The sequence below is a fragment of the Podarcis bocagei genome (genome assembly GCF_964188305.1).
Source record: "Podarcis bocagei genome assembly, chromosome: 11".
NCBI classification, from domain to species: domain Eukaryota; kingdom Metazoa; phylum Chordata; class Lepidosauria; order Squamata; family Lacertidae; genus Podarcis; species Podarcis bocagei.
This window is the reverse complement of record NC_138136.1, coordinates 9488643-9495313: the sequence shown is the minus strand read 5'-3', so window position 1 is coordinate 9495313 and position 6671 is coordinate 9488643. Positions and strand designations below refer to the sequence as shown.

The 6671-nt window shown below is 40.6% G+C and overlaps 1 long non-coding RNA gene across 1 annotated transcript in view; it reads right to left on the bottom strand.

Moving 5' to 3' along the window:
• Positions 1 to 714: 714 nt before the first annotated feature.
• LOC308597893 overlaps positions 715 to 6671 on the bottom strand; it is a 28281-nt gene continuing 22324 nt past the window's right edge. Inside the window, exons 2-3 of the long non-coding RNA XR_014013260.1 lie at positions 1295 to 1420; positions 715 to 822 (exon numbers count right to left, since the gene is read on the bottom strand). This is a non-coding gene — a long non-coding RNA (uncharacterized lncRNA). The remainder of the gene's footprint in view (positions 823 to 1294; positions 1421 to 6671) is intronic.

Sequence of the window (6671 nt, the reverse complement as noted above, 5' to 3'; positions counted from 1 at the left end):
TTCTTTTGTTAATTTCTTATCCCCATTACAAAATTTCTTGATCCTACGTTGCTAACCCCTTATCTCTGTCTCAGATATCTTAATTGGCAACATTCTATATATATATAAAAAAATTCTAGAAAAAAATTCATTTTAATTATCGCTATTCTTCCAAACCATGAAAGCTTAATGTTCTTACATTCCTCCGTTTCCTTAATTTCCCTCTTTAATTTGTTAAAATTCTAAATTTTCTAAATTTCTTGTTATAATTATTCGCAAGTACTTTATTACATTTCTTAGTTATATATCTATTTTTATTTCCTTCCAAAAAAATCATTTTTCATCTTCATCATAGTTAAGTATCATCTCTGATCTGGACCAATTAATTTGCAACCCTGTGATTTTTCCCTTTTTTTTCAAATCTGCCTCTATTACCCTTAACCATAATTTGTTAAGGTTTCTGGGAATTGTAGCTCTGAGGGGTGTATACTGCAGTTCCCAGGATTCTTGGGTATGTGTCTTCTAAATGTATGCAGTAATGCTTGGAGTAGACCTATTAAAATCAATGGGCTTACTCCCAGTATAGTTTAGCTGACTTGCACTTTATAGAACACAACTTCTCTTCTTTCTGTCAAAGGTGGTTTTCCCCTTTGATTTTCCCATCCCTATTCCACTAAAATGAAGCTTCAAGAAAACTGTTTTAAGAATAAAATACTGCATATATCTTTTTATGCGGCTTGATACAAGTACGTCACCTTTGTGTACTGTTGCTTCATGGTTGCATGTGCAGAAATGACAGATTAGCCCCTACTGTGAGTTTGACACGTTTCTTCCTTTTGAAGCCTGTGAAGGAGAAAACTGTGATAAGGATTCAAGCCAGGAGAAGCTGAATATTCCTCTGTACACCTTTAATGTTTTAAATCACCTTAATTCGGAGAAAAAGAAAAGCAACTCTCCTTTGGCCGCAGATGGTAAGTTGGGCTTTTAAATTTTCAAAGTACTCTATGATCTTCCTGAGAAAGATGTCCCAAGTCACAGAGGTAGAATTGATCAACTAATGGGCTTTGAACCCAGATTTCCTCAAAGCTTAACATTTTGGCTCTCAGTCATCTAAATAAACATTTAAGTATGTTGTGCCTTTGAAACATTCAAAGTGATTCACATGCATTATCTTGTAATCCTCATCATATAAACAGCTAAATACCCTCCGCCCCCCCCCCCATTAGCACAGAGAGAGATATTTCTCATGAAGAAACATTGCTGGAATCTGCATGTCTAATTTGTGATAGCACTTATAATTAGGGTCAGCACTTACCACAATGGTATATATGATGAGCTCCAACCACTGAGCACCACTGCCTCACCTGAGAGAACAGCAGTGGAAGCTGTTGCCTGGCAACTGCCATCCAGGGAAGACTTGCTCTGCGGAGACCAATGGAAACTGTAGCAGAAGGTCAAAGGGCAATGCCAGGGAAGAAAAATAAAGGCAGAAAGCATCACCTGAATATTCCTGGCACCATATTCTTTCTATCCCTGGAATGAGACTTAAACACAATTTTTATCGTTAAAATGTTTTGTCAGCTGCTGCAAGAGCTTCTCAGAGCTATAAGGTAAGATGTAAACATTCTAAATGAATATGTATTCAATCAATGACAGATGACACTAATATATTGACATATCTGCCCGCAACATTGCAATTGCATTTATTTAATAATAATAATAATTATTATTATTATTATTATTATTATTATTATTATTATTATTATTATTATTATTATTTTATTTATACCCTGCCCGTCTGGCTGGGCTTCCCCAGCCACTCTGGGTAGCTGCCAACAAAATATTAAAATACAGTAATGCCTCAAACATTAAAAACTTCCCTAAACAGGGCTGCCTTCAGATGTCACATGGCACAACAGGTCTTAGGATTCCCCCCTAACATTTTAAATAATAATAAAAAAATAAAGTAGCTGTCTGTCTGTCTGTCTGTCTGTCTGTATGTGTCTCTCTCTAGCCTCTTGTACTTGCTTCTTGTACTTAATGTCTGACACTGAAAACATTAATTGCTTCCTTAACAGTTCTAATGCATTGTTAGTCTAAGTATGCACCTGCCTAGAAATCCTTCCTTTTGTTTAAGATGGAATAAAGCTACAAACAATACAAAAACTGCTTGCGTCTTGCAAGGAGCAACCACCTCAAAGAGAGCTAATTCCATGATGCAGAAGTCAAATTAAATGATTGAAAATCAGCGTCCACAATCCATCTTCTGTTTATAATAAAGACCCTAGTTTAACTCCAATCTTCATGGGAAACGTGGTGGATTCTTTACAGCACTTAGCTGTTCAGCATTAAATTTTGAAGCAATATGAGGTAGTCACCTTGCCGACAAAGGTCCGTATAGTTAAAGCTATGGTTTTCCCAGTAGTGATGTATGGAAGTGAGAGCTGGACCACAAACAAGGCTGATCGCCGAAGAATTGATGCTTTTGAATTATGGTGCTGGAGGAAACTCTTGAGAGTCCCATGGACTGCAAGAAGATCAAACCTATCCATTCTTAAGGAAATCAGCCCTGAGTGCTCACTGGAAGGACAGATCCTGAAGCTGAGGCTCCAATACTTTGGCCACCTCATGAGAAGAGAAGACTCCCTGGAAAAGACCCTGATGTTGGGAAAGATGGAGGGCACAAGGAGAATGGGACAACAGAGGACGAGATGGTTGGATAGTGTTCTCGAAGCTACGGACATGAGTTTGACCAATCTGTGGGAGGCAGTGGAAGACAGGCGTGCCTGACATGCTCTGGTCCATGGGGTCACAGAGAGTCAGACACGACTAAACAACATGAGGTAGTCTGATAACAGAGACCTAAATAACCAATTTCATTCTCCTTTTTTTTTCCCCTGTCCTTTGACACCAGGTAACAAAGTGAACAGGCAGTGCTGTCAAAATGGAGGAACTTGCTTCCTGGGAACTTTTTGCATATGCCCCAAACACTTTACTGGACGACACTGTGAATATGATACAAGGATCAGGTATGTAAAGGCAGATGGTGCCTCTGAATTCTTAAAGTTTTAAAGGATAGGGTTAGAAGCACCCATGGAGAGTTTCAGTTAGTTCAGTCATAGGTCATTCTGCAGAGATCATATAGATCTCCCTTCATGGGGCATTTTAAGAGTTGATGTGGCATTACCATGCTGTGGGCAGGAAAATAATGGCTGGCTGTGAATTATTTGGGCAAGATGTACATCAGTTCCAAAGTTTCCCAAATAAGTGCTTCTGAAGAGGAAAATACCTGTTCCTGTATAATAATAATAATAATAATAATAATAATAATAATAATAATAATAATAGTAAATTTATTTATTTTTAAAACCAGGCTCACAGCAGCTAACAGCAAATATAAAACATTGATTGAAATGCAACTTTAAAACAGCATAATTATGTTGCAGCATAAAACAGCTGCAACATAAAATGCAGCATCAATATCCATAAAGTTCAAAAATTCAGGGGTCATTTTGGGGGGGGATGTCAGTAGACATTGAATGATCACCAGAGGTAACTGGCCAAGTTGGTCCTACTAGGGCCAGCAAGGAGACCAGGGAAGAATTTAAATGTGGGGTCCCAGAAAGGGTTTCTTCATAGAAGAGGAAAGGGAAAATGAAATAGAGGATCAGGCTAATTCAGATTGAAGGTCAGGTGGAATAGCTCTGTCTTACAGCCCCCGTGGAAGGAGATCAAGTCCTGCAGAGCCCTAGTCTTGTGGAACAGAGCATTCCACCAGGTCGGAGCCATCACTGAGAAGGCCCTGGCCCTGGTGGAGGATAGTCTGGCTTCCTTAGGGCCCAGGACCTTTTAGCTATTATTTTTCATGGACCTCTGCGGTCCTCTGCGGGACATACCAGGAGAGGCGGTCCCGTAAGTACGAGGGACCTAGGGCTTTAAAGGTCAAAACCAGCACCTTATTCTAGAATAAATAAAGAACATATAATTTGTAATTTTATAATATAGATGGATATCGGTTTGGGAACAGAAGCATATCCACACAAACTTTAGCTTACAAAATGTGTTGTGATTTATTTATTAGGAGTTGTGGCACCATCAAGCACGAGGAGTGGATTCAAGAAGGATGTCAGTTGTGTCAGTGCTACTATGGGATTCTTAAATGCTCTTCTCAAGCTCTCAAACATGGATGCGGTAAGAAACATCTCAGTTGCTACTTTATAAGCCTTGGACAGAATGAACTATATCAGCTCTCATAGGGGAAGGAAGTTTCTGTTGCCTTTCGAGCTCAGTGGCAGATCTGACTTCTTTGGTCATGAGACTACAGTTGTCTGATCACTTGTGGGGGTTAAAGGGATGAAGATCAGTACCGAGGTGAGAAAAGCTGGACCTGTTGGATAGCTGCCTTCAATGAACTGGTTAAAAAACATAAGGACCTTCCATGTAGGATCTGTCAACTACAATGACAATAGGCATTAATTGCTTGTGTTGCTTCTATCTCCAGATTCTGCTGTTACCAGATGACCTATATTCATTGAAATCCATTAAATAGTAAGTATGCTATCAGGTTAAGAATTTTGTCTCAAAAGCTTGGTGGGGAGGAACTGAGGATTGTCCTTTACCCTTTTTAATAGACTGGACTTCAACTAGGAAGCTGGGTAGATCCAACATAATCTGAAGGATCTGAGTTATTGTAAAGAATGACCACAAAGGGGGTTTTCTGTGTTTGAATGTGCTGGGTGCCCAAAAGGAAGATGGTGTGAGTGGGTTCTTGCATTTGGGGGCTAAAATTGAGATGTTCAATCGAGAATTAGTTGTATAGATTTAATTATGCTCTCTAACATTTCTCCACACAATTTGAGTATTTAAGAACTGTAATCTGTGTGAACAGTTGTGGGTCAAGTCACTAGTGGTAGCTGGAATGTAGACTTGCCCCTCTCCAAAATCTTGTGACTTGTGTATTTTGCCCCAGGACTCTTGTTGTGGTTTGCTTGTTGTTAAATTTGTCAACCCAGCAGTTGATGTGGCCCAGGGAAGTCTGGTTGCATAAAAGGGGGAGGGCTTCTGAATCTTTAACGAAGGTGTGGAAAAGGAAATGTCAGCAGCTGCAGCTTGAGTGTCGAGGTCCCCCAAACCACCCCTAAATAATTCACAATTCACACATAATTTTTGTTTAAGGTTTTTGGCATAATTTTGGTCACAACTTTATTAAAATACATAAATGTGAGTGGTTGCTTAGGCATTGGTTCCGGCTATCTGTCCCAGGTCAGAACTGACTTCCGGATTTCAGCAAAAGCTAGTGAGGGAAAACAATATTGGGGAGAGCATGGAGCTGGGCACCAGACCCTCACCTCTCCCCGCGTGCTCTTAGGGGCTTGCGCGGCCCTAAGCCCCATTCAGGGGTACGGACGAAAGAATGGCAAGCCCCTGGATTCCTTTAATGGAATTCCTTTGCAGCAGCAGCATTGGAGGGGCTGGCACCGCCAATCCTTACCCTTCCACCAACCAATCATTTAACCAATGCCTAACCACAACCTTATAAGTTGTGACGATTTGCTACGCAGTAGGCAAAAACCAAATGGCTCCAGCCAAATGGACAAAATTCCTACCGAGCCCCTGCCCCAAAAGCAGATGACCCCATGACAGGCATAGCAAGGTCAACGCAATAGCCCTAGATTAGGGAGGGTGGGCGGGTGATCCGATGCATGCAGCAAAAGAGACCAGTCAGTGCTGCGTGACTTGATTTTATAACCTTTGGTCCGTCCCCCTAAATGACAACACCAAAATTTGCCCAGTAACCCAACCACCCAATCACTGCGGATGGTCATCCATACTAATCCGCCCAGCAACAGAGGGGTGGCCTGTCAGACCCCACCGCAACACGTGCTCTCTAGGAAGGAGAACATGCTTTGTATGAAAGCTTCCTGAGATTCTGTCTTCTATACAAGCATGAATTAAAGGCATTAGTATATTTGTTCTCCTTTGTACCTAGCCATCTTAGCAGCCAAAAAGAGAAAAGAAAAGAAAATCCGGAGTGAAGTAGTCAATTATATTAATTTGTTATATTTTATTATAACCACTTGAACTACCTTTTTACTGCACCACACTAAAATCTCTGGGATTCCCCACCTCCCTACAGTGAATTTTGTAGCTCCATATTTATATAGGAATGGTGGTAATGTAGCAGATGCTTAAATTAAGAAGAAAATCGTAGATAAAAGAGAATTTATACAAGTGCATTTTATACTTCCAGTAGTATAACATTCTCTCTGTAATTCAGACGCCATTAGAAAGGGGCTATGGAAATTAAGCATCCTTGTATAAAACACAAAGTTATTTGCTTTGCTTTAAATCAGGGTCTAATTAGATCTGAGGGAAGAACGAGACTGAATTCCTTCAGCAAGTTTTACTAAGGGCCAAGTGAGACAAGTTGGCAGCAGATCTGTGTGTTTTAAACCTGGACCTGCAACAAGTGATGGGGAGAGGACGGATTTTAAGGAGCAAAACAGGGGCACAGGGGAAGAGTTTAAAACTCACCCCTTTTCTTCAGCAGCTCCTCACCCCAAATCTTTTCCCCCTGCCTGTTCTTGGATTGGGACCTGGATAAAGAAAAGTGATGGTGGAGGACAGACTGCGGCAATATGAGCAATAGGGGTGATAGGAGACGTTCTGCCCTTTTCACCACTTTTACTCCT